Source organism: Ursus maritimus, unplaced genomic scaffold, assembly GCF_017311325.1.
Source record: "Ursus maritimus isolate PB19 unplaced genomic scaffold, ASM1731132v1 scaffold_1, whole genome shotgun sequence".
In the NCBI taxonomy this organism is placed as follows: domain Eukaryota; kingdom Metazoa; phylum Chordata; class Mammalia; order Carnivora; family Ursidae; genus Ursus; species Ursus maritimus.
This window is the reverse complement of record NW_024423343.1, coordinates 34,048,938-34,075,574: the sequence shown is the minus strand read 5'-3', so window position 1 is coordinate 34,075,574 and position 26,637 is coordinate 34,048,938. Positions and strand designations below refer to the sequence as shown.

Below are 26,637 nucleotides of genomic sequence, written 5' to 3'. Positions count from 1 at the left end.
TTCCTGCTAACTCCTTCTCAGACAGACACTGTCTGCCTTCCAAGGCTGCTCACTATAGCAACATCCTTGGAAAGATAGTCTGGAACAGAAGCGGTCAGTGCCTCTGCTCATGCAACGTGTTCATCTTTGGTATGTGACTTCCCGCCCCCCACCCCGCCCCCCGCCAGGGGCTTCTTCAGTCCTTTCCCTTCCTCTTCACTGATTTCCTGCTCTGCACACTTCCACAGAGTGCACTCCAGAATTGTATCCCACATGTCTTCTGAGGACACTAGTTCAATCTAGAAAAACTACCAGGATTTTGTATATGATATTGGAGGGAGAGGAGGATAGTCCCGGTTATGACCAAGGGAGACATGCCAAGGGCAGAGACATTGCCTTTGGGTTGAAATATCGTGCATTTCCTTCTCCCTGGCTAATGTCTGCTGCGGTCCTAGGCGGAGACCCGCTGTGGAGAGCGGGGAAAGTTTTAGTCCTGGGGGTGTGAAACCACTGCCAGCTGCTGAGCCAGCTCTTCGGCATTCAGTAGCAAAGCATCACAGCCATTACGTGGAATTGGTTTTCAAGGAAAGCACAATATTGTGCATTAGAGACTCAGAGGTTTACCATTTTGCCCATCTCAGTGAGGGTAACCACTGATATTTTTCTCAGAAATGCAGACAGGTAGCACCTTAATGGCTTCTTCAAGAGTGAAGGTTATAAAAATAACATATTCTGCCTGAAAACGGATTAGGCCATCTTCCTAATGTCTGGCTTTGTGATGAGGAGAAGCAGAGAAGAGTCTATTCCTCACACTGCCATTTCAGCAGCACGTTTTATGGAATCACCGTCAAAGCAAAACATTTTTGTGAAATAAATACCTGTCCTCTCTGAATCCGATTCCATCTTTGATTAGTACTAATGGCCTATGAGGAAGAGAGGAGAAACCATTTCCATCTTTCATGTTGTGCAGAATCAATAGGCACTGAGCATATGTAACGTCCATAGAGCATTAGTGTCAGACCCTCGTCTACCTCTGCACACAGCCCCCTCAACAACTATGATAAGTAACTGAGAAAGACTATATGGAATTATTAACTTTAAAAATACAGTTTTCTCCTGCAAAAATATACCTTACAAGCTGCAGAAATTGGATAGCCAGAGATGTTTGGATTCCTAAATTGTTTAAAAAAAAAAAAAAAGGATGTGGAAAAGTGAGAAATGAGTTAAGATGATGCCAAAGGGGACATGAAGGAAATACGTCCACAGAAGAGACTGAGGAATGGAGACTAGAGAACTACGTAAACAAAATTGACATGAATAATCCATGTAAAACTTTTGTTACAGTGCGTTGCAGCCATAAATATTAGTATGACTATTTACCTGAGCTGGGGAAGCAAGACAAATTGCAGTAAGATGTATTTATATATTTGTTCATTCATTTTTCAAGTCATTTATTCATTCATTATTTATTTGAAATTATGTGTTAGAGTCTAGGTACCTTCCATCATCACCTGTATTTCATTTTATTTCCTCATGAATTTAAAGATTACTTGAGTCAATTTAATTAGCCAGAACACTGTCATCAGACAAACACAGAGGAAAGACCTGTGCCAGATTCCCAGGCTGAAATTCAGCAGAAGGAAGACTCCTTCATGGGAGCCAGCCCCTGAGTCTCAGTGGCAGCCGGGGGTCAGTCTTCTCTTGGGCAGCCTGCTCCCTACTCCTGTCTCTGAAGGGGTTGTTTTGAGCATTAGATGCCTTAATGAATGGGAAGCACTGGATTGTGGTAGATAGCCAGGAAATTATAGTTGTTATTAGCAATTACGGGCAATACAGTTTTGTTTTACAAGCATGAACTTCGTTGTCAAAATGCATAGCTTCAAATTCTGCTATTCTTAACTATATAACCTGATAAATTATTCAACATTCCTAAGTCTCTGTTTCCTTACTTGTAAAAGAAGATTATGATCATGAGGATTTAAATTATATCATGTCTGTAAAGTACAAATCAGGCTGAGCACATACCGAGTGCTAAATAAAATGTCTACTACAATTAATACAGCTACAACTACCACTGCTACCACTACCATCATCATCACCATCAACACCATCATCATCATTATTAATACCTCTTCTGGTATTTTACAACTCTAGGATTCCTGCTCTGCCATCCCCGTTTTTCTTCAATAGAGTTCATCTTGCTGTCAAATGAATGGGGAAGGGAAATGTTGCTTGGGTCAAGAAGAAAAGAAGCCTGAGAACAAAGCTAGTGTGTCTTTCTCTCTCTTTTATCTGCAACTTTCCATATTTGGTCTGTCAGGCTGAACCTGATCAACAGGGCTTGGGGTGCTGGTGGGGACCTCGTGAACGTTCTTAAAGCACTTGTCCTTCTCCCAGTGCTTCTACCCCTTCCCTTCCATTGGCCTTCAACCACCGCAAACCCATGTCTTCCTGGGAGGAAGTGATCCCCATGCCGGGCCTGCAGGAAATGGCAACTCACCAAAAATGGTTCCAGCATGGTGACACCAACTTTGGGAAGACAGGACCCTGCTCAAGTCCCAGCCCTGAAGCTTTCCAGCTTGAGTTTAACTTCCTCCTCGGTGTACTTGGGATAATACTTCACGGAAGCTGTTGGGAAGACTAGATGATACACATGAGTGATGTATATAAAGTCCCAAACACAGTGACAAGCACATAGCAGTTGCATAGTCAATGCCAGTTTTTCCTAAGAATGAATGTTTGGAATTGTTCTTAGAACTAGTCTTGGCAAGAGACAGCTTTCTAGAAATTAGAAAGTATCCAGGGAATTAAAAATTTCTACGTACCCGCTTTTTGAACCAGCATTTCCACTGCCAAGAATGTACCCCAGAGAAATAGAGGTAGGTCAAAGATTTACTATGTGCTTGTCACAATGTTATTTATAATAACAAAAATTAGAAATAAGTGTTCAACAATAAGGCATTATTTAAATAAATTATGGCATACCCATATGATTGGAACTTCAACTATCTTGAAAAACCTTTTTTGTGTAATAATTGAATTTGAAAATAAAAGTGATTTAAGTAAAAAAAAACTTTAATTGAGCACTCTGACACCAAATTTGGAAGGAAGAACTTGTCTATATATATATAGCGTGTGCACATACACAGCAAGATAAGAAATGGAAGGAAATGCACACGTTAATAGTAGTTCTCTTCGTATGGTTGCATTATGAAGTTATCTTCTAGATTTTACAGCAACTCTACATGACTTTTTTTTACATGAACATGCATTAATTTTATAACTGCATGTACAGAAAAAGTTTAAACAAAACAAAATTCCTATGGATGACATAGTAGTTACAAATGCATTCCATCTGGGGGCGCCTGGGTGGCTCAGTTGATTAAGCTTCTGACTCTTGGTTTCCGCTCAGGGTAGTGAGATCGAGCCCCACATTGGGTTCCGTACTGAGCGCAGAGTCTGCTCGAGATTCTCTCCTTTCCTCCCACTGCCCCTACACCCCGTCACACATTCTCTCCCTCTCTGTCTCTAAAAAAAAATAAATAAATCTTTAAAAAAAAGAAACACATTCCCTCTGAAAATAAAGCTCACTTGGTTTCTGGAGTAGATTGGAAAGGGGAGAGGAAAAATTTAAAAATTGGCATGGGTGCGTACCTGGTGATCACCAAATATCACTGCCTGGGCTGGCCGGAAAGGACAGACCTGTCCCTCTCATTTGCAGGAGCTGAAGTAAGAGGTCAAACAGAAGACGTCCAGTTCTCTTCTCTTCCTGCCCAGCTTTGTCCTGCACTGATGCTGTCACAGACTGGACACCCAGCTCCATGTCCAAGCTCCATCCAACCCAGACAGCCAGCTCTTGGCCACCATACAGGCTTAGGGGTGAGTTCCTAGTTGTACTTCTGCCCTCTCTGGAAGAAGGGACTAGAGCAGAGGCCAACATGGGCCCTGGAAGTGGGTTTGGGGCCTTTGGGGCAGGGAGTTCTGAGGGGACAGCCTGTGGCTAGAAGACAGGGTACTGGCTGAGCGTGGAGGGTCCCTTTGATCCCGAGGACTCCTTGCCCCTTGGGAAGGGGTGTGGCAAAAGAGGGACAGAGTTGGGAGCTAGAGCAGAGTTCCAGTGACCTGAGGCCTAAGGACGACGCTGAGAATGGACTCCTGGGAGCCACATTTGTTGCTTCTGACATCAATAGAAACATAAAGAAGAATGAACTCCAGGATGGCAGTGTATATGCATAAAAAACTAGCATTACAGAAAATCTCATAAAGTGCTTCATCTAACCATTACTCATTCTTCAGCTGTAATTTCCCCCACATCACCTTCCGGCACATGTCCACTAATCATGTTTAGTTCCTGATAGGACATAAACTGCTCAGCGGTGGACCTCCCTGGAGCTCTCCCAGCCGGCAGTCAGAGCTGCGCTGCGCGTCCCCGGGCCAGCTCTATCGTGGGGAGCCCTTTCCTATTCCCACTGAACTCTGCTTTCCTGTCTTCACCACACATGGGATGATACTGGGCAAAGCCCTGCCTCCTCTGTGTTTCTCACAGACGCAGCCGGCACTCGTCCCCACGTTCCTTCTGCACTCACCCTCCTTGTCCCCTTTCCAACTAAATTCTTCTCGTGCACTTTCTTCACTTAATGTCTCATCCATTCCTGAGATTCCAGGCAACATCTCCATAAATGATTTCCAAACCTTTTCCGCTTCCGTGCTCTCCATCCTCCCCTCACATCCCTAATCCTGAGTTCATCGTCACCTCCCCTCTTGTTCCGCTAACCAGTCTCTCTCCGCACTTACATGAATGGTACCACCAGTCTTTGTTTTTGCTCCCCCATAACCAAGGTGCCATGATTTTCCCATGCACTGGTCCTTGAACTCACCTATGGCTTTTCCTCTGCACGCGCTGCCCCGGTCCAGACCGCCTTCATTTGCACTGAGAGTACTGCGACAAGTTCTATACCTGGTCACCTTCCTCCTAGCAGCTCCCCACACCACACAACTCACGGCAGGGTTCCCCCAAATTTCCCAGAATTCCTTAGGAAGCCTTTTAAAAATGTGATGACCTGTGTTTTACTGGATTGGAACCATATATGGTATGGCCCACGAGTAGCTCTGAATTTTTACGAGGCTCCCCTAGTGACAAATACAACCAGTCTGCAAGTCTCGTGTTGGGAACCACTGCATATCACAGCCAAATTAGTCTTCCAGAAATACTGGCTCAGAAATACTGAGTGACTCCCACTGGCCCCAGATACCTTCACAAATCTGAAGCCTGCCTTTTAAAACTTTCTGTTGCCTGGTCTGACCTGCCTCGCACACCATCTCCTAGTCCCTCCCCTGGAGTCAAGGCCATCTACTTGATTTCTTCCTAACACCTTGTGAACAGCCTCCCAGCCTCCCATTGGAATTGCCTCCTTGCCCCTCTTCCAGGAAGCCTCTCCTTGCCTCCCCTCGCTCCCTGCCTGCCTGGGGAGTGCGCTGTGTGTACCAGTCTTTTGAACTGAGCTTCTGCTACCCTAATTGCAGTTCATCTTTCTCCAGCTGCGCCAGAGTTGGGCAGGAGCAGGTGGTTAGTAGCTCCAGTTCCCTCTCTCCCTGCCTCCTGCCCCCACCTTCTCCTCCGGCCAGAGTGAAACCAGCCCCTAATCTGGTCTTGTACCATCTCGTGCCCCCCCGCCCCACACAGGCCACCGCCTTTCAAACAGGACAAATTCAACACCTGCCTTGGATTTCAATGCCCACGATGCTTATCAACCTTTGACTTTGTTTTACCAAAAGACTAAAACATTATTTGTTTTTTCTTAAGGCTTGTACCAGATTATATGAAAAGGAAGGGTTTCAGCCTGTGGACCCAACCCAGCAACGTGTTTCCACCTGAACTAATGGTATGTTCTTTTTCTCCTGATTTATTTCTCTCTTTATGCCAATGGTGAGGGAATAAACAGTCCCATCAGCTCATCCCCAGTTGATACTTTCCAGCGTCTTTTACTCAGATATCTTAACCTGAATGTCAAAAGGAAAATGTGAAACATCTTCAAGGCAAAACACATTCATCCTTATAACTTGTTTCTTTAGTTTTCATCCACTAAAAATAAAGTCAGGGTGAAAAAAGACTTAATATCTGTCATAGCGAATTTTACTTACTCAAAATCTTCATTGGCTTAATATCCATTTGTCCCCATGGTCACCTTTGTACTACTGTCACTCTCAGGAACCTGTGAAAGACAATTTTTCCCCCAGGACCTGCCCCTGGGTAGATCCACCCTGTCTCTGACCTCTCATCTAGTACAACTCCCACTCTGTGACCAAAGCAGGACAGTCACAGTCTGTTCTGGTACATAAGCATCTTCATTAAAAATCCAAGGAAAATCCAGGGTACAAACCCTAGGCAGGTGAGGGTAGTTACCACCTCCAGATCTCACTTTCCTGAGAGTTTGGCAGAGTTTTAAAAGCATCTAATGGTCTCCTTTTATTTTTTAAGTTTGTTTTAAGATTTTATTTTTAAATAATCTACACGGAAGCCAGCCAGGTGCCCCCCCCCTTTTTACTTGTTCCTCCAGACATCCATGGACCTACTTGTAATTGTTGCACAAACTTCTGTTGAGAGCCTCCCAAATGTCAGCACCGAGCTAGGCACTTAGGATACAGAAATGACACACTGCCTGTCCCCTAGGAGCTCATAGTCAAATGCAGGAGTCAGATGTGCCAGTAACAATTAACAATAGAGCAGCAGAATCTGGGAGTAGAGCACAGAGCAAGGGTGAGATAGGGAGAGAAGAGAGAGGCTTCTCCAAAGAGCCAAACTTGAGCTAAAACTTGAATTGTAGGTAGAAGTTATCAGGAGGTGGGAAGGGGGAATGAATGGGACGTAGAGAGGGAATTCTAGGTAAAGTAAAAATCATGCACATTGGCCTGTGGCTTTGAAGAACTCGTAACTTTCAGGAAAAACAAGCCGTTCCAAACGACCAGGGCATGGCATGTTGGAAGGTCCACTGTAACCCCACCCCCTACCCCGGGGGTGAGGCTGGGAAGGGAAGAGGAGGCCAGACCCTGATAGGCCTATATTACAGAGCTAAAGGATATGAAGTTTTTGTACATGTAATGGAGAGTCCTTACAGGATTTTGGTAAAGGATATTTACAGTTTTGAAAGCTCTCTCTGGCTGTCGTATGGAGAAGATTGGGTTATAAGTGAATGCAGGGTGACAAGTGGGTATGGCCGCAGCCCAGGAGAGGGACGGTGGTGTCTCGGATTCGGGTGTTGGTAGTGGAGATGGAGAGAGAGGACAAATGGGAGAGAGAGTTAAGAGGCGAAATCAAGAGGGATACTGGTAGCGGATTGGATGTAAGTGGGTGGAAGAGGAGCAGCAAGGGTCAGGAGTGACTCCTAGGCGTTCAGTCTGCACAGTGAGATGCCAAGTTAGAGATACTGGAGCAGAAGCTCCTTTGAGGGGACAGATGAGGAATTTGGATTTTCACATCCTTTTTAAAAAATCTAAAGAGAAGTGACAAGTAGGCAGTTGGAAGCTCAGAGGAGAGGTTGGGATTGATTGTTTACATTTACAAGCCATTTGGGCTCAAAGCCAGAGGGATGGTGAGTACATAGCTGAGGAGAGGCCCTGGATCGAAGTCCTTAGGGGTTTCCAACCACTAATGAATAGGTGGAAGGATGAGTGGACACGAGAGAGAGAGAATGAGAGGCCAGAGAGGGCAAACCAATCAGAAGACAGGAATTCCAGAAGATGACATTTTGAGAAGGAGAGAGTGGTCAAATGCACCAAGTATTGCTGCGAGATCAAGTAGGATGAGAACAGAAAACAGTGACAGAGATGGCTCCATCAACTGTCACAAAATCAGGAAGGAGTGTGTTGCGGGAGCTCTGGGAAGGGAAGAAATGGAGTCAGGGAGGCCAGAATGCTTTACAGAATTAGCCAAAGGAGAGAAAATAGAGAACACAGTAGCTGGAAGGAACCTGGGATAGAACAGTTTGAGTTTTGCCTCTTGTGTTATGGAAGAAGTTTGACTGTTGATGGGAGGAGTACAGGTAAAAGGGAGACACTGAATACTTAAGAGATGGAAGGGGTGGGTCCAAGGTGTTGGCTGAGAAATGTCTTCTCCATTTCTTTCAGAACCCTTTCGCCGAAGCATTCATGTCCAGGTTGGGGAGGAGGCCCACTGTGCCCTCTAGAACTCTACCTTTTCCCATAGGGTATTTTCTGCCTAATGGCAATTGCCTATTTACTCAAGGGGTTGTGAGCTTGAGTCAGCTCTGGGAGGCCAGTGTGGTGTTTGCCATTGTGTCACCATTGCCTGGCACAGTGACTCTCAAGTTTTTGGTCTCAGGGCCACCTATAGCTTTAAAAATTACTGAAGACCCTAAAGAGCTTTTGTTTATGTGGGTCTATTGATATTTGTAGTATTTGTAATTAAAACTGGGAAATAGTTTAAACATTTATTTATTTATTTATTTATTTATTTATTTATTTATTTATTTGAAAATAACATGGGTAAACCCACTGCACATTGGCATGAATAGCATGTTATTCATGAAGAATAATTATATTTTTCCAAAGAAAAATCGTTGAGAAGAGTGGCATTATTTCACAATTTTTGCATCTCTCTTTAGTACGGACTTAAAAGCAGACAGCTGGATTCACATGTCCTTGTCTATATGCTGCCAGACCCGGTACCACACAAGGTCCAGCCCTTGGGAAGCTCCACTGTACACTCGCGAGAGAATGAGAAGGAAGAAGGCAAATAACACTTTGCATTATAAAATAGTTTTGACCTTGAGACCCCTGAAAGGGTCTCAGGGACTCTCAGGGATACGTGGACTACACTTGGGGAACCACTGTCCTGCCCTGTGGAGAGGAGCATATGAATTATTTCATTAATCAGAGCTTTTAATGCATTCCCTGGGCCTGCCATCTCTCTGTCATCCTTTCCAACAGAACACATAACCGAAGGCAAAAACGACAGAATCCTTATGATAAAGAACTTCTCATGTAGCCAATCCGCCTTTAATTAGTGTTCCCATTTCCATCCCTTTTGTCAGTTAAGCAGCTGCTACCATGCTTTTTGTTCAATGTTGAAATTATTCGGTGTGAAGCAATTTATGAAAACATGGAACTCTCACCAAAAAATCTGCCCTTTAGATGACCCCCCACAGTGAACAAAATAGTTCTGCGTAAAGTATTTTTACAAAGGTATTATCAAATTTAATTCCAAGAAAATTAAGCAATTCAACTCCCTTGAGAAATGGTTCCCTTGTTTATTATTAACGAGTAGAAATGGTTTAAATCATGCTTCCTCTGGATGCACGGAACCGTTTCAGTTTCAGAGGACTGGGCGGGGAGCCTGATGCCCTCGGGTTCATGGTCCTGTTCATATTAACCATCTGTGTCACCCTGACCAGGTCATGACCTCTCTGGGCCTCACAGTTACTTTCTTCCATAACACTAGACCAGTGGTTCTAACACTTGTGTGAAGGAGCAATGGGAAGTCAAGGGCTTTTCCTTGAATACCATATTCTTTGCTGAGCACCCTAAAATAGTGGCAAATTTAGTTAGACCAAGTGGAAAAGGAAGTTTTAGACTTAGAAAATACGTATTATATGATTCCTGTACTGGATCAAACCCGTGGGCACAGAAGTTCATTAAAAAGAAGAGAAGAGGAAGAAAAGGGGAAGAAAAGAAAAAAGTCATGCAATTAAGCATGGTCAACTATCTGCAAATTATCCTCACAAATAGTTATTTTCTATTTGTTTATTCCATCTTACTACCAACAATCACTTGTGTTGCCACGGCTTTTAGAGAAATGGATGAGAGGAACACTTTAAAGAAAGTCTGTCCATTAATTGTTTGTGCTAATTGAAAGAAGTCCCAGTGTTCTACTATAGCTGTGAAAGCCCTCAGTTTTGCATTGGAATCAACAAACCTTCCCCATTGGCTATTTAAAAAGTCTAACATTCTAGGCTTTTCGCCTCAACAAACAGTCTCTGAAAGCCGAAAGACCTTCTAGTCAAATACTTAATTGTAGATAAAGCAAAGCCAGGCCTGGAGAGATTTGGGGGTTTTCCTGAATTCACCTGTCTAGTTCGCAGCCAGGCTGGACTTAGACCCCGGGTCTCTTGTTCACTGGTGTACTCGGTGTTTTTCCACTCTCTAAGCTCGCCTGATAATAAATAGCATACACACTCCAGTGCACTGGAGTTCATTGTCTGTTGATGTTCTATCATCATTTGTAACTTAGCCAACAATTATTTCTTCGGTTGAGAAGTCGACATTAGAAATCTCATCTCTGGCACATAAGATTCTTGTTTGTTTATAAGTTAAGATTTAATTAAAATTCCCTTAGTTCTTTTTAAGCTACAAGAGATGGGAAAATATGCAAAGCAGTGAATTTAATTACGAATTGATTAGGCCACTGTTCTATAAGTGTCTGTCTTCGTTTTGTTACCCATGGTAGGTTCTGCTCATTCTTGTTCGGTTGTGAGCTACAATGAGGTCTGTGTGTTTGTCATTGAGATCAGCATGAAGTCTGCATTTATCTATTATAGTGGATGGCAGAAGACCTCAAGAAGAAATTTCTGACTGTCCATGGGGAGAAGACTGCCCGGATCACTGTAGAAACCCTAAATGACCTTCCGAGGAGGAAGTACCCCAAAGCTCCTCGTGTGATGGGGAACACCTCTCTTGGTAGGCAGGAAAGAAGCCACAGTTCCCACTTCCTATATTGAAAATCAAAGTTCGTGAAAGAAGATGTGAGTTGTAGCATCCAGTCACAAATGAAAATACATACCTGGTGAGTCAAACCTACCATTTTGCCCAACTAATAGCCAGCTTGTTATATAACTAATTTCTCCAGCTCCTCAACAGCAATTTGGTCTTTCTTTCCTACTCTGGAATGCAATTGGATCTTTTCTGAGGTTAAAATTTCCGTCCTTTAAAGTATCAGTAAATAGTTAAACAGATGTTTCTCTCAGGTTCTAGAGTGAAGAAACCTGCAGATGAGTTTACTGTTTAGGTCAAATTCCACTCAAATATGAGGGAGGGTTGCTGAGGAAAAAAAGACTTGTTATTTGTCATAATTTTATTTCACTTTCTTCTTAGGCTTATAATAATCACTTCTAGATCATAGCATTATTTGCAACACAAAATCTAGCTGGCTTCTTTTCCACTCATGATAATTCTACCTTTTAAGGGCCTAATAAGAAGTTTAAAGAAGTTTTCCATCCTATGATTATCTCTCTTGCAAGGATTTGGGGATTGTTTACAGTGACTCACATAAAAGAAGGTATGTTCTGTTTATTATAACAAAGTCCTTATGGAGCAGATGGTCGTGCTAAGAAAGCTGAGGCTGTTTGACACTAACCCAATCAAGGATCTGTTGCAGATGGAGGAAATCATATTTGGTCCTATAATGCTGACCCACATCTGATCTTTTGAAAAGAGGATCTCCCTAAATTCAGGAAATCCTAGTAAAGATTGTACATCCTCTCTCGAGACTCCATTTTCTGCTGATAGCTGGGGCTCCACAAACATTTGTTGATTCACCCAGAAACTCAGCCAGCTGTCTCTGGCCTCCTCCATTATTCGAGGAGTCCTTACGCTGTTTGCTCCCTCCAGTGGCAGATGAGAACAGCTACCATGTTGTCTGTCACATCGCCCGCAGCATTTTCTCGGGCCTCTGGCCACCAGCTGTTCCTACAGTGTCCCTCCTCCCACTCAGCAGAACCAATTTCAGTGACTGTCCCAAACATATCCAACAAGAAGAGCCGTGTATTTTATTTCCACAATTTAGGACTCAATTCTCTAGGTCAATATTGCTCTGTTTTATTAATGTCATTGTTACAAAATATTTACCCCTTGCCGGGGAATGGGCTGTATGCCAGTAAATCAAGCCTACTGAGAAAGACATGATTTCTTCCATAGGAACTCATGGTATTATGGGAAAGATAGCTATTTTAAAAGATAATTATAGAGTGATATAATAAGTGTGATATTTGACCTTTATATTTCCCTTTATCATCAGTGGAATTTCCCCCCACAATCTAAGGGGTGCTTTCCAAATTGTACTGTTTTTCCATTAACCCAGTTATAGCCATTTTTAATTTCAATTAAGGAGTATTTGAGGATTTTGAAGGAAGGAAAAGACAAAAACAAATATCCATTTCAGTGCTGCATACATTAATTGTAAAGCTAGATATAAAATTACAAGCACTAAGTAAAATAAATATCATGCTTATTTATCCCCTTACTTATGCTTTCTGCTGTATTTTCTATTAACAAATCTGTTTGACTTTGATAATGAGAAAAAATAGGGCTTTTAAAAAATTGTGCTCTCTATCTTACAGAAATGTACTAATTAGATATGTACAACAAGATCAGGGGTGATACTACAGAAACTTCTATCTAATATACCATTTTCTGTCATTATTACATTTCTTTGGATAGCTGGAAGATTGTAGTTTACACATACACACGCACACACATCCGTTAGTTTTATTGATTCAACTGTGATTTCAATACTGCAGGGTCCCTTCATTGTTCTGGCTTTTAATCTGAGGGATGAATTTATTTTCTCAATCTTTGTTTACTTTGCCTTTGAACTTGGATCATGTGTAGTAAACATTCTTTGGAGTCTAAATAAATATCTGTTTTATAATCTCGAAGGGCAAGTGTTCAATGTCAAATCATAGTCATGTTAAAACAAATCAAATACGTTTCTGTCCTGAGTTCACAGCTCAATATAAAAGGCCATAGAAATGTGGACATGCAAATAGTTGTCGTCCTTCTAGATGAATCCTTAGGCTCTTGAGCTGAGATACTTGTTCTAAGTTAGCCTTTTTGGTAAGCAAAACAGAACCTTATTGAAAAAAACTGCCCCAAAGTGAATTCATCAGTTACATCTATTTATGCAAATGAAAATTAAATTATCCTTAATCAAATGGTCTTTACTCCAAAAAATACTAAAAGGAAACCTTATTTAAAACAAGAGCTGCAAAGTTTATTTCAGGTTCTTTTTACAAGAGCTTTGCTTTCTGTCCGACTTCCCAAAATTAAAGCATGAGCTCCCTCTGCTGAGTGAATTAACATATGTCGATGAAACAGTCTAAAACATCTGTGCATTGCACATTAGGACATTATGTTCTTAGAAACAAAAACAATTATGAATTATAAAGACGTTTCCTTCTTTTAAAACTCATGACTCTAATATGGGTTGGAATGGAAAGGTGGAGAAAAGGAATTTATGAGGTAGAGATTCATTAACTTAGGTTTTTCTTCAGCATTGACTCCTGGCATAGCAACACTTTGTAACCACCTTTAATCTAATTACCAGGAAGCACTTACAACCCCTGTTCTCACACCTACCCTGTTACCGGGATATCTGAAACTGCATTACTTATTTATTCATTGATCTGGTAGCGATCATCTTCCCCTACTAGAATGTTGACTTCCTGTTAGAAGACACATTGTCTGGGCTTTCAACCCCTGGAACAGTGCCTCCCACACAGTAGGTACACAGAAGTATTTGTTTAATGAATGGAAGGAAAGAGGTGGGCTTGCAGGCAGGTCTGCAGTTACTTATAGTGTCACTTAGGATGATGATTCAATTACAGACGATGCAGGGCTAATCATATGGAACTGAATACAAACTTAGTAGGAAGTGAGAGAAAGGAGAGAATTAACGAAGGCATGGTGGAAGAGCTGTGGAATTCAAACCCAACCTTGAAGGTAGGGAGGGTTTATTCAAGTTAGACAAGGAAACAAGTATTGTGCTAGGCACTGGGGATACAGTGGTTTACTAACAAAAGGAGGGGGGTAGGGCGTGGACCCTGCCCTCGAAGCCTACAGTCTGACGGTGAAGATGGATGTCAAACAAATAATCACCCAAATAAATGGGGTTGAGGGCAGGGGTTAGGGAAGACTTCTCCTAGGGATGATCAAAGGGTAAATGGGAGCAACCTGGTAAAGAGGGGGAGGGGCGCAGCATGTGCCACGGGCCAGAGACAGAAAAGAGCACTGTTGCTGGAGTGGGAGAGAAGGCAGGAGACTGACCTGCTTGCAGCCTGGGGAGGGGGCACTGTCTTCATCCCAGGAACAAGAAGCGGTTCTAATGGTTTTCTTCAGTTTTTTAGGGATTCTAAGTTATTTTTACTCTTTTTCCTATTTTCCTGTATTTACGAGATGGTCTGCTACAAGTGTGTGTTACTTTAATAAAGAGAAATATGCAACATTTCTGAAAGAGAAAGGGGGCATTATATGCCTACCATAGACTTCTTGCCCTACTTGCCTTATGCTTTGCTGGGCTTACAGCATTAATGAAGGTATCTCACCTTCAGGCTGACCCCAGGTGCTGGCCCGAGCCTGGCCAGCTGCAGGGCATCCTGGGAGATGCCACCCCAAACTCCCAGTCATGAAGACACAAACAGAAATCATCTGAGGGCCTAGATCAGGAACACGGCAGTAGGTTCTCTTTACCCACTACCTGGGTATGAGTATTTTAGTGAGGATATCCTATTATTTAATACTTTTACTATTTCCTGCTATAGCCATCTGTGTTTCTCACCTGGCTGAATCAGATGGATTCCTTAATTTCAGATCTTTAGGGAATAAGCCACTTCAATGACCAGGTTTTCGCTGGGGTAGGGGTACCACCTCCCTGGTTCCCCCACCCATGACCCAAATCTTGTCTGTGATTATCTGTTAGGATCTATCCTGTCCAGAAAGATCTATATTTAATTGCTCCCAAAGGGGCTCTTCAACTTGTTACCTTAGAAAGACAACTAACGGTTTCATTGAGAGTAACTGGCCTGGTAACAAATGCAAAGGAATATAACACAAGTCACTCAACCTTTTAGGGTAATTCTAGATTGTAACAACTACAGTCCATAACAGTAACTATGAAGTAGTGACTATAACATAACACACATGCAAATAACTATAACACAGGCTAGAGTTATCCTTGTTAACTCCAGGTCTCTCTGTATGAAGGAGTTGTTGCGCTGTCTCTACAGCCCAGTCTAGATCCTTCCATGAGAGCAGGGGCCCGGTGCATCCGCTGGTGCCTCCCGGGTGCGGTGATGTTTGCATTCTAGCTGCCTGAGTTACAGAGGCTGCTTCTCTCTGCAGGGGCCCTTAGCGGGGGAGGGTAGTCCCAGTCCTTCTATCTGCAATCCAGTTCAGAGTGAACTCGGCAGAGTTGGAAGCCCTCATCAGTGGTCTTCCCGGGCTGCAGCTCCCCCAGATGGAAGGCCAGGACCCTGTGCCCTGCAGGCCATCTCTCCTCCATCCCCGCTCCCCTCTGACTGTTGTGGGTCAGCTCTGTGCCACCCACATCATTACTGCAGCCGTGGGACGGATTTTACAGTGCATGCCTGGGAGGATTTCTATGCCTCAGGGATGCTGCCTGTCGCCTCCATCAGTTACATCCTCTCGCCCTACCTGACACCTCAGCCTCTCCCCGAGGCTCCACCCCTACCCTATCTTAGTAAGTTCAGGTCGTTACAACAAAACACCACAGGCTGGAGCTTATAAACAACGGAAAATTTATTTCTCACAGTTCTGGAAGCTGGAAATCCAAATTGGTGCTGGCATGTCACATTCTGGTCAAGGCCCTCCTTCTGGTTCATGGCTGGTGCCTTCCCACTGTGTCCTCACGTGGTGGACGGGACTAGGGCTTTCTCTGGATGAGCACTCTTTTATAAATTACTTATCCCGTTTGTGAGGGTTCCATCCTTCTGCCCTAATCACCCCCCAAGGGCCCCACTTCCTAATATCATCTTTGGGGTTTAGTATTTCAACATATAAACTGGGGGGGACATAAACATTCAGTCTGTAGCACCCCCCCACAACCCACCCTGCTATTCCCACCCACTCACTGCCAGCATACTCTGCTTACTTACTCTGCTTAACCACTTTCTGTCTATTTATGCAAGTTACACACGCATCATTTCAGAATGAATTCTTCATACATAAATCATAATTTGAGTCCTTCTAACTCAGAAATTAGAAGTGGGTGGCATTGAAGTGATTTTCGCTATTTGTCTTCATAGTTTCTGTTGTGTAAATAAGTAAAGGAATTCATGATTCTGGCAAAACATTTTTAGGATTTGCAAGGACATCTCTCCTGCTGGCTTTTTTTATTCTAATTACCCAGAGTGAAAAGAAATGCCATCATCTACTTAATTCAGCTTTCACAGTAAAAGCCCCAAGGTTGTGGATTCATCTTTTTTTTTTGGTCCTTAGGAAGCCGTTTTGCGAGCAGACTTTTAACTTATGATGCCAACCCATTGGGGTAGAGGTAACTGTATCCTCAAGGTGGTTTCCGAAGGCGGGTCGCCAAACCCCCTTTGAAGTGCTGATGTCAGTTTTATAAATATATTGAACACAGCGCTGTGGGATAAGATGACCCCTCACTTAAGCCCCTGGATGCAGAACTGCTCTTCTCTTGCTGCGGGGAGCAGTGAGAGCACCTGCGTCATGAGGATAGTGGGTAGAACGAGACACTGTAGGTAGACAGGAAGTACCGTGAAGCATCTCAACTTGTCCTTCTTCTTCTCTATTCATTATCAGGAGATAAAACATTTGCATTTGAAATAAGTTTATGATTAGCATTGTATATAGCAAGACTATGATGTAATGGAACATAGAGTTTTATTTTAGGGGCAGATTTATTTTAATATCTTTTTGACTTTCTGTCCTGGACTTAGTTGTTCAGGCTCTAAGAGAGAATTTCCTTTTTTTTTTTTTTTAATTTATACTTTGGAATCTTTTATGGAAAAACTTTTAACTATAATGGAATCCCCAGAAGATTCATGAGGATTACAAGACATCTCTCATGGTATCAAGAGCCAACTGGAAATAAAATATCTAATTTAATACTGAGCTTGTCAGATAAATTAATTGGAAAGGGAAGTTTCAACAGGACCAGCCTGGGGAAGTGGCCCCGATGAGGTGAAACTGAAAACAAAACAGAACATTTTTTGGTTTACAGGCTACATAAAATATGTCTCTTTCTCACTTGACTTTTGACCAAAAAGGGTATTGGCCAGTCTGACCCCTACCTTACTCATCAAGCTGGCTTCTGAATGTCTTTTACCTCTTACCACTCGAACCCACCTTCAAAGGATAAAGATTTATTGCCACATGGGCCGCAGGCTTTGCAAGAACACCCCCCAAAAGAGTTCCCAAAATGTCCTGAGGAGGCCAGCGCTATTGAGATAAATGTGTATTCTCTCTTAAGGAGACAACTTCAAAGGAAATACCATTTAGTTGCATGTCTGTGTTTCAGTATTGGGGTTGAAAATAATCATGTGACTTTCTGGCCATCTTTCATGTACTAGTGTTCCTGTTGTCATTTGTACTTCCTTTGGTGATGTCACTATGCTCCTGAGTCATATACCCATGTTCACCTCTCTCCCTCTTGAGATATTTCAACTCTTTGAACTCACCCTCATGCTCTTCCCACAACATACCCATCTGTCTTTATTGTTACATTGATCTGCTGATTCAGACCATTCGGGTCTATAAATCACACATTGTACCTTTGACAGAGTGCCCCCCATAAGCTGGAGAAGTCCTGCTCTCTTAGCAGAGGCAGGAGACTGTTTTCCCAAGGCAGGGACCCAGGATACATCTGGATATGACCACATCATGAGAGAGTCATGATATTATGTGTGGCTATTTTTCAATTTCACTTTAACTGTAGAATGCACTTTTATAATACGAATACTACTGGACTTAATAAGGTACAAAAGCATCTCAGTAGTACATGGTACCTTTAAATGAAATGCTTCTCCCCCCCCCCCAACAGAAGAAACACCAGCAAATTCTTTTAAATTATCATTTTCTTGATGGAGCAACAAATGCAAGCCTTAAGCCAGGACAAGTCCGAGTTTCTGTTTCCATTCCCATATCGAAAAAGGTACAAGGTTATGAAGTTCATGATGTCCACTTTTATCTGTTTTAATGGCTTTATTTTTATCTTGAATTCAATTTAACATAATTAAAATAGAATTTTCAGCAAATACTTTATACATGCCTAGGTGCAAACAATAATAACAGGTTAAATGTTAATCTGTTTCATTAGAGAACTTCAGGACATTGCACTACTTTCTTCAAACACTCTGCAAACCTAGGATCATTGAAATCACAAATCATGTCATTCAAAGAGAGTAATTAGCTAGTTGTAGAGGTGAGGGACTAAAGTACAAAGAAATGAATTATTTCAATGAAGTTTCATGGTGAAAGGGAGGCAGAACCAGGACCAAAACTCTCGTATAATAAAAATACTGAAACTGAACAGCATATTCTTAAATTTTTTAAATGAAATGTTTAGGGTTAGCAGGAGCCCGCCAACAGGGGGCAGCAGAGACCTCTTCTGCCTGCACACATTTCACGTTCCCAGTTTAGGAAGGTGGCTTTTTCCGTGACGTGGTTTCAAACGTGACAGTGTGTAGCAAGAAGGCAGATTTGAGATGAGTTCTTGTCATCTACCAGTGGCGCATGGCAAGGTGGTATCTCTGGGACCTCCTCTCCATATTTTATTGTAATTTATTGTAATTAAATATGCACATCCAACGTAGCTGGAATCCTGCGGTCCCACCTATCAGAGCCCAATGGATGACGTCACCTCTGCTCCTAGGTTTACTGAGTTGTGCCGCTCTCTTCTCAGGAAGCTGGCATTTTAATCATCAGCACTCAAATCTGGATTTTACACTGAGAATCCTTTCCAACAGTCAATAAATTAGGCAAAGTAGAGCAATGAAAGTAGGAAACTGCCATAAATTCTCATTTGCATTTCTAAGCAGACACCAGCAACCATACTTCCTGTCGGCTCCGTGACTTCTGGGTTGGAACTGAGGAGTGGTTGGGAGGGGAAGATGAAAGATAAAATCTGAACGTGAGAACAAAAAAAGGACTAGACTGAACAAGTTCCCCTCCCTTCCTACAAGGTGCAGGGGTGAGGCTGGGCGGGGAGGAGGGGTGTCAATGCAGGCTCTCTTTCCCATGCTTCGCCCCTTTGCTCCTGGGGTCCCCTCTGCCTTCCCCTGGGTCTCGCATTTGAGACCTTCCTGTGCTTCCTGGTCCCTCACTTGGGATTCAGATCCAGTTTCCATGAATAAAGGGCCAGCGCCTATTCCAGCACTTGTCTTCAGCTCCCATTGAGGAAGTCAGTCCTATACCCAGCGTAGCTGACTGTGGAAATGGGTTTCATGAACTTTAATCTGTGCTTATCCCGTGAAACAGATTCATTTTCAGGGAACACCTTTTCTTCTATGTCCCCTGGAGTCAGAGTTCACCCTGCCACCTGCAAAGCTGCTTTTAGAAGTCGTGGGGACGTGGGTCCTTTACTGGGTCTAGGGCCAGGGAAAGTATGGACTGAGAAATCAATATAGAATGCATGTGTACACATAAACATACACATATTTGCAGTTTCTTAATATAAAAAGTAAAACGTGTCCTTTAAGAGATTGTCATATATAAAAACGACATCAAGGAGAAATTTTAAATCTCCTGAAACTTACCACCCGTATACAGCCACTGTCAAACTATTTTTAAAAAATTAAAAACTTGATTCTCATACAAATCTCAATGAGGAAAAGCAGCAAGATGATAAACTGAATGGAAGTGAATTTGAGAGGCTGAGGGTATAGACACTGACAAAACAGTGACAGAAAATTGTTAGTTTAGATGCAAAACTGGTTAATGTCTTACAGAAAATACAACTGTAACCTCTGAGAGCAGAACTGATTTGATTTGCTACTGGAAAAAAAAATCCAATGTTATCATGCAACTTCCCAGGGTCTAGGTCCTATTCTCTATTAAATAATACCATTCCTGGGGGCGCCTGGGTGGCACAGCGGTTAAGCGTCTGCCTTCGGCTCAGGGCGTGATCCCGGCGTTCTGGGATCGAGCCCCACATCAGGCTCTTCCTCTAGGAGCCTGCTTCTTCCTCTCCCACTCCCCCTGCTTGTGTTCCCTCTCTCGCTGGCTGTCTCTATCTCTGTCGAATAAATAAATAAAATCTTTAAAAATAAATAAATAAATAAATAAATAAATAAATAATACCATTCCTTAGAGGAACATCCCAACAGAGAATCAGGCAATCATCGGGTGGGTCTGCTAGACTGATGCCATATCACATGGAAAGGATATATGGTCATGGTTTTTTTGCTTTTTTCCCCAAGTTTTATATTGTTTTTCTTAATACACCAATATTATTTTAATAAATTTTCTTCCATTCTTAAGAGTTTTTAGAGTATATATAAATATATGAATAAATAAAACACATATTTTTACAAAGTGAGCATTAGATGGCATGTATAATCATAAATATTTCTTCTTTCACTTAACAGTATTTCATAAACATGGTCCAGTCCCTTCCCGGCCTCCTCTTCCTCACAGCTACTACCCTCTTTGGCTTCACACAGCTTGACAATGAGGAAGAAGAAAAATCGGGTTTAAGCTAAATAAACCCACTTGAAAAGTCCCGCATCACATAGGGGAAGATCTTTGCATTTCTTAGCAAGTATTCCTATCTCATAACACTCCTGCTGGGTCAATTTGCTTTTCTTTTTTTTCTTTCCTTTCTTTTATTTTTATTTTTTTTAGAGTAGGCTCCACGCCTAGCATAGAGCCCAATGTAGAGCTTGAATGAAGACCTAAGCTGATATCAAGAGTGGGAGAGAGGGACACTTAACCAACTGAACCACCTAGGTTGCCCCATTGAGGGGCAGTGGGAGAAGGAGAAAATCTTAAGCAGGCTCCACATCCAGTGCAGAGTCTGATGGGATAGATAAATCTTACAACCCTGAGATCACAATCTGAGCTGAAATCAAGAATTGGACGCTTAACCAACTGGGTCACCCAGGCACACCCCCCCCCCCCCCCGCCGCCAATCTGCTGTTTTTAAAGCATAGTGTGTAGATTCCCAGCAGCATACCCCAGACTGAGTTGGACACCTCATCATGCATCATTCAGGTGTTAAATATGGTGCAGGAAAGGCCATATTTCGTAATGACGTGCCTGCCTTGGCAGGAGAACTCTTCCAGGCTGTGGTAACCAGCGCCAGGGCCCATGCTAAAATTACATAAAAAATAAGGGCAGAGCTGGAAGGCCAGTAACACCTAGCAGGCACTTAAAGGCATAGTTATCTCAACAATCTACTCAACTCAATACACTGAAGTATTTCACAAAAAAGCAACCCCAACATTTAGCTTAATAAACAAAATCTAAAAAGAAGATAGAAAGCTGTGGGTTTGGGAGCGGATACAGAAGTAGACCCCTGCCAAGAGAACAAGCAGGTATCTGAAGAACCGGCTGTGATTATCTGAGAACGTAAAGGGCACAAACAACTCCCTCAGCTCGTGAGATCCCAGAGAGCTTCAAGTCTCTCCACTGTTTTTCTGCATGTCCATCCTCCAAGGAGCCTGAATTCCTAGGAGTGCTGAGGACTGAGTGTTGGTTTAGGAAACTCGAGGATACGCCCCCAGTGGAAGGTGAGAATAAGACGCTCTCTGGACAACACCTTTCCCCTCATCCTCTGCATCCAGTGAAACCAAGGGTTTCCACTTCCCATTATGGACTTGCCTGGGAGCGCTGCTGTGCTTCCTGGTGGGTTCTTGGGCTTCCCTTCACAACGAAGAGGGCCACATCATCCCATGTAACACTTGCACCTTTGGGGTTCTATTTCTTCTCAGTTCCTTCGATGCCTCGGGGGCCCTGGCATTGCCTGGTTGGGTCCACGTGATGATGGCTAAGCGCGTTACTGGTGACAGTGGCAGCGGAGAAGAGGAGACTGTACACACAGGACGAGGTGGGATAATGGTAGCGTTTGAGATTCTCGCAGCATCTTAATAACAGTGGCAGCTGCTCTTCCCCGGTAGTTTAACAAGTGCCTTTAGACACATGACCACATGTAGTCCTCCTGACAACCTTAGATGATTTATTTGTACTAAGCCCATTTCAGAACAACATTTAAGGCAGCTAAGAACCCTGTTAAGTTGACACAGATGTCTCCGTTTCAAGATGAAGACACTGAGGCTTAGAGACTTCTAGTAAACTGCCTGAGGCCATAGTGTCAGTGGTGGCAGAGCTGAAATTCAAACCCAGCCCCAAGCTCTATCCTGAAGGTAACCCCACACACGTCGCAGCAGGGCATGTTGTCCCTGGCTGAGGGGACCCTGCTAGCGTATGCTTCTGTTCCCCTCTGGCATGTTACTTGGTCTATTTTTTTCTGCAAGTGATTTATGGGGATCAGATTGTCTGTATCGTGGCTGCCAATTCATGTGCTTATACCAGGCAGGTCACGAACACAGCAAAGATTGTGAGCCAAGATGTGGAGCCTGTGATTACGGGCATTCAGTCAAAATTCAGTCAGTCTCTGGTCATTTGGCAGTGATGATTCTTTCTGGAAGGTTCCAAAGCATATTGTTGCCACAGTACTTGTGAAACCTCTTTCTCTTGTGTGGCATTTCTCAGCTGCTGCAGAGATATAACACAGACCAGGAAACATACTTTCTCCTAAAAGTTTCGGTCTGCCTTTCTTTCTCTTACTGCTACCTGGAAATATGTCCTCTCAGCCTACAACAGATCCATAATTGTGCCTACTGCCCTTAAGTATTCTTGAAATGCTTCTGCTTGTCCTAAAGGGGAACCATTACAGAAAGTCCCAAATTCCAAATTTGACATTCAAACCTTAGAAAGTTCAGATCCTTGCCCTTTAACATTTTTAAATTTGAACTTTTTTTCTCTTAGCTCTTGCCCCATATTTCACCTGCCCTTTCGTCTTTACCTCCCTGAAGTTTTCTCTTGCTCCATGTAGAACCAGCTTACTCACCACTGAATGTGCGAACTGTCCCTTTTTTTTTCTGGGCTTTTCTGCACATTTTGCCAGGTTCCACAGTAAAGCTGCAGTGATTCCTTTTGTGCGTTCTTTTTTTTTTTTTAAGATTTTATTTATTTATTTGATGGAGAGAGACATAGCCAGCGAGAGAGGGAACACAAGCAGGGGGAGTGGGAGAGGAACAGGCTCCCAGCGGGGCAGGGAGCCTGATGCGGGGCTCGATCCCAGAACCCTGGGATCACGCCCTGGGCCAAAGGCAGACGCTTAACAACTGAACCACCCAGGTGCCCCCCTTTTGTGCATTCTTGGTAGAGCCTCTGAAGAGGGAAATACCAGTCATCGGAATTATTTGCATTACGTTGGCCAGGGTAGACAGCCTGCTAGACGCCCTTGGCCCTTTTACTTAGGACAGAAACGAAAGATTTGCTCACAAATGAATACAGTAGAATGACATCTCACCTGGGCTCAGCTTCCAAGTGAAAATCAAGAATCATCAAAATTAACCTTAACATACTGCCCCACGACACCAAGAGAAACCAAGATAAAAAGGATTAAAATGTCAGAACTGAAATCCAAAGAATAAAAGAACAAATCATGGAAGAATTCCTTTATAATATTTCTAACTATGACTCAAACTCTGAATTCCATAAAAGAAAAGATTAATAATTCAGTTACATACAATAACACACTTCTGCAAAAAGAAAAATATAATGAGCAAAGTTCAAAGACAAGCACCAACAGGAAAAATTTTTGCAAACCACAACCCACACAACAAGCTAATTTCCTAAGTATATAAAGATCTCCCAGAAATCACGAAGAAAAAGCCCATAGAAAAGTGGACAAAGGATGCAAGCCGTCAGATCACAGGTAGAAAGTATAAATGGCCCTTTTATATATGAAGAGATGCTAGGTCTTACTAGTAGGAGAATTCAAATCAAAAACTACAGTGAAACGGATGCCATTTTTAACCTATCAGATTGGCAAAAATACGAAAGTCTGACAAAAAATTCAGTTGCAAGCTGTGGGAAAAAACCATACTATCTTATGTTGCTGATGGAAACGTAGAATGGAACAATCTTATGAAGGGAAATTTAGTAATATCTATTAAAATTCCAAATGCTGGGGCGCCTGGGTGGCACAGCGGTTAAGCGTCTGCCTTCGGCTCAGGGCGTGATCCCGGCGTTATGGGATCGAGCCCCACATCAGGCTCCTCTGCTAGGAGCCTGCTTCTTCCTCTCCCACTCCCCCTGCTTGTGTTCCCTCTCTCGCTGGCTGTCTCTATCTCTGTCGAATAAATAAATAAAATCTTAATAAATAAATAAATAAATAAATAAATAAATAAATAAATAAATTAAATAAAATTCCAAATGCTTTCGCCACTTGACCCAGCAACCCCACTGTGGGAATGCTCCTGCGGTGTCGCTTGAACACATTCAAAATACTTTGTTGTCAAAGTTACTTATTGTGGCATTGTTTGCAATAGTAAAAATAGTAAAATAACTCATGCTTATCCATTTCTACAATGGAACTTTATGTAGCTATATATATTTCAAAAAGAAATGAAGATGTTCTCTGTATGCAGATATATGAAGATCTCCAAGTTAGGAGAAATGCAGAAGAATGTTTGTACAAAGGAGGATCATAAAAATATTCATTTTGCTTACATTTGCATATAGAAACTCCGGAAGAACACACAACCTAACAATGGCAGCCAGCTTTGATAGGTGCAGGTAGGAACTAGACAGAGAGACAGGGAGAGGAGCAAGATTCTTCACCAAATTCATTTTTATGTTTTCCTTTTTATTTTTTTATTTTTTATTTTTTTTTACTTGGTCAATATCTTTATTAATATCACAGTGAATGTGCAATGTTATAAACAGCCAACAATGTCATACAAACACTATGCAAATCAACTGCAAAGTAAAACAGCAAATCTTTAAAAGATGTGAGGTTTCATGAAATCAGTAAGATTGATATTAGAAAAAGGCTCAAGTTATAGGCAAAATCATCTTTGTTTTTTTTGTTTTTGTTTTTGTTTTCTTTATATTATGTTAGTCACCATACAGGACATCCCTGGTTTTTGATGTGAAGTTCGATGATTCATTAGTTGCGTATAACACCCAGTGCACCATGCAATACGTGCCCTCCTTACTACCCATCACCAGCCTATCCCAGTCCCCCAGCCCCCTCCCCTCTGAAGCCCTCAGTTTGTTTCTCAGAGTCCATAGTCTCTCATGTTTCATTCCCCCTTCTGATTACCCCCCTTTCTTTATCCCTTTCTTCCCCTACTGATCTTCCTAGTTCTTATGTTCCATAGATGAGAGAAATCATATGATAATTGTCTTTCTCTGCTTGACTTATTTCACTTAGCATTATCTCCTCCAGTGCTGTCCATGTTGCAGCAAATGTTGAGAACTCGTTCTTTCTGATAGCTGAGTAATATTCCATTCTATATATGGACCACAACTTCTTAATCCAGTCATCTGTTGAAGGGCATCTCGGCTCCTTCCACGATTTAGCTATTGTGGACAATGCTGCTATGAACATTGGAGGGCCTATGGCCCTTCTCTTCACTACATCTGTATCTTTGGGGTAAATACCCAGTAGTGCAATTGCTGGATCATAGGGTAGCTCAATTTTTAACTTTAAGGACCTCCACCTGTTTTCCCAGAGTGGCTGTACAAACTTGCATTCCCACCAACAATGTAGGAGGGATCATCTCCACACATCCTCTCCAACAATTGTTGTTTCTTGCCTTGTCTATTTTTGCCATTCTAACTGGCGTAAGGTGGTATCTCAGTGTGGTTTTGATTTGAATTTCCTTGATGGCTAATGATTTTGAACATTTTTTCATGTGTCTGTTAGCCATTTGTATGTCTTCATTGGAAAAGTGTCTGTTCATATCTTCTGCCCATTTTTTGATTTGTTTATTTGTTTCTCGTGTACTGAGTTTGAGAAGTTCTTTGTAGATCTTGGATACCAGTCTTTTATCTGTAGTGTCATTTGCAAATATATTCTCCCATTCCGTGGGCTGCCTCTTAGTTTTTCTGACTGTTTCCTTGGCTGTGCAGAAACTTTTAATCTTGATGAAGTCCCATAAATTCATTTTATCTTTTGTTTCTCTTGCCTTTGGGGATGTGTCATGAAAAAGGTTGCTTTGGCCGATGTCGTAGAGGTTGCTGCCTATGTTCTCCTCTAGGATTTTGATGCATTCCTGTCTCACATCAAGCTCTTTCATCCATTTGGAGTTTATCTTTGTGTATGGTGTGAGAGAGTGGTCAAGTTTCATTCTTTTGCATGTAGCTGTCCAATTTTCCCAGCACCATTTATTGAAGAGACTGTCTTTTTTCCACTGGATGTTTTTTCCTGCTTTATCAAATATTAGTTGCCCAAAGAGCCAAGGGTCCATTTCTGGGTTCTCTATTCTGTTCTATTGGTCTATGTGTCTGTTTTTGTGCCAGTACCATGCTGTCTTTGTGATCACAGCTTTGTAGTACAGCTCTAAATCCGGCATTGTGGTGCCCCCAGCTTTGTTTTTCCTTTTCAACAGTTCCTTGGAGATTCGGGGCCTTTTCTGGTTCCATACAAATTTAACGGCTGTTCTTTCCAGTTCTTTGAAAAATGTCCTTGGTATTTTGATCGGGATAGCATTGAAAGTGTAGATTGCTCTGGGTAGCATGGACATTTTAACTATGTTAATTCTTCCGATCCATGAGCATGGAATATTTTTCCATCTTTTTGTGTCATCTTCAAAGTCTTTCAAGAGTGATTTATAGTGTCTAGAATATAGATCCTTTACGTCTCTGGTTATG

The 26,637-nt window shown here is 42.4% G+C and overlaps 1 protein-coding gene across 9 annotated transcripts in view; it reads left to right on the top strand.

The window, feature by feature from the left end:
- Nucleotides 1–26,637, top strand: part of LOC103659730 (aldehyde oxidase) — a 161,516-nt gene that overhangs the window by 93,564 nt on the left and 41,315 nt on the right. For 7 of the 9 annotated variants that reach the window (XR_005837875.1, XR_005837867.1, XR_005837872.1 and 4 more), the window contains exons 35-39: nucleotides 3,701–3,858; nucleotides 5,783–5,861; nucleotides 10,533–10,777; nucleotides 11,177–11,269; nucleotides 21,681–21,796. The gene's annotated coding sequence lies outside the window, so the exon portion shown is untranslated. The remainder of the gene's footprint in view (nucleotides 1–3,700; nucleotides 3,859–5,782; nucleotides 5,862–10,532; nucleotides 10,778–11,176; nucleotides 11,270–21,680; nucleotides 21,797–26,637) is intronic. The other 2 variants (XR_005837866.1, XR_005837874.1) reach the window with 2 other exon arrangements.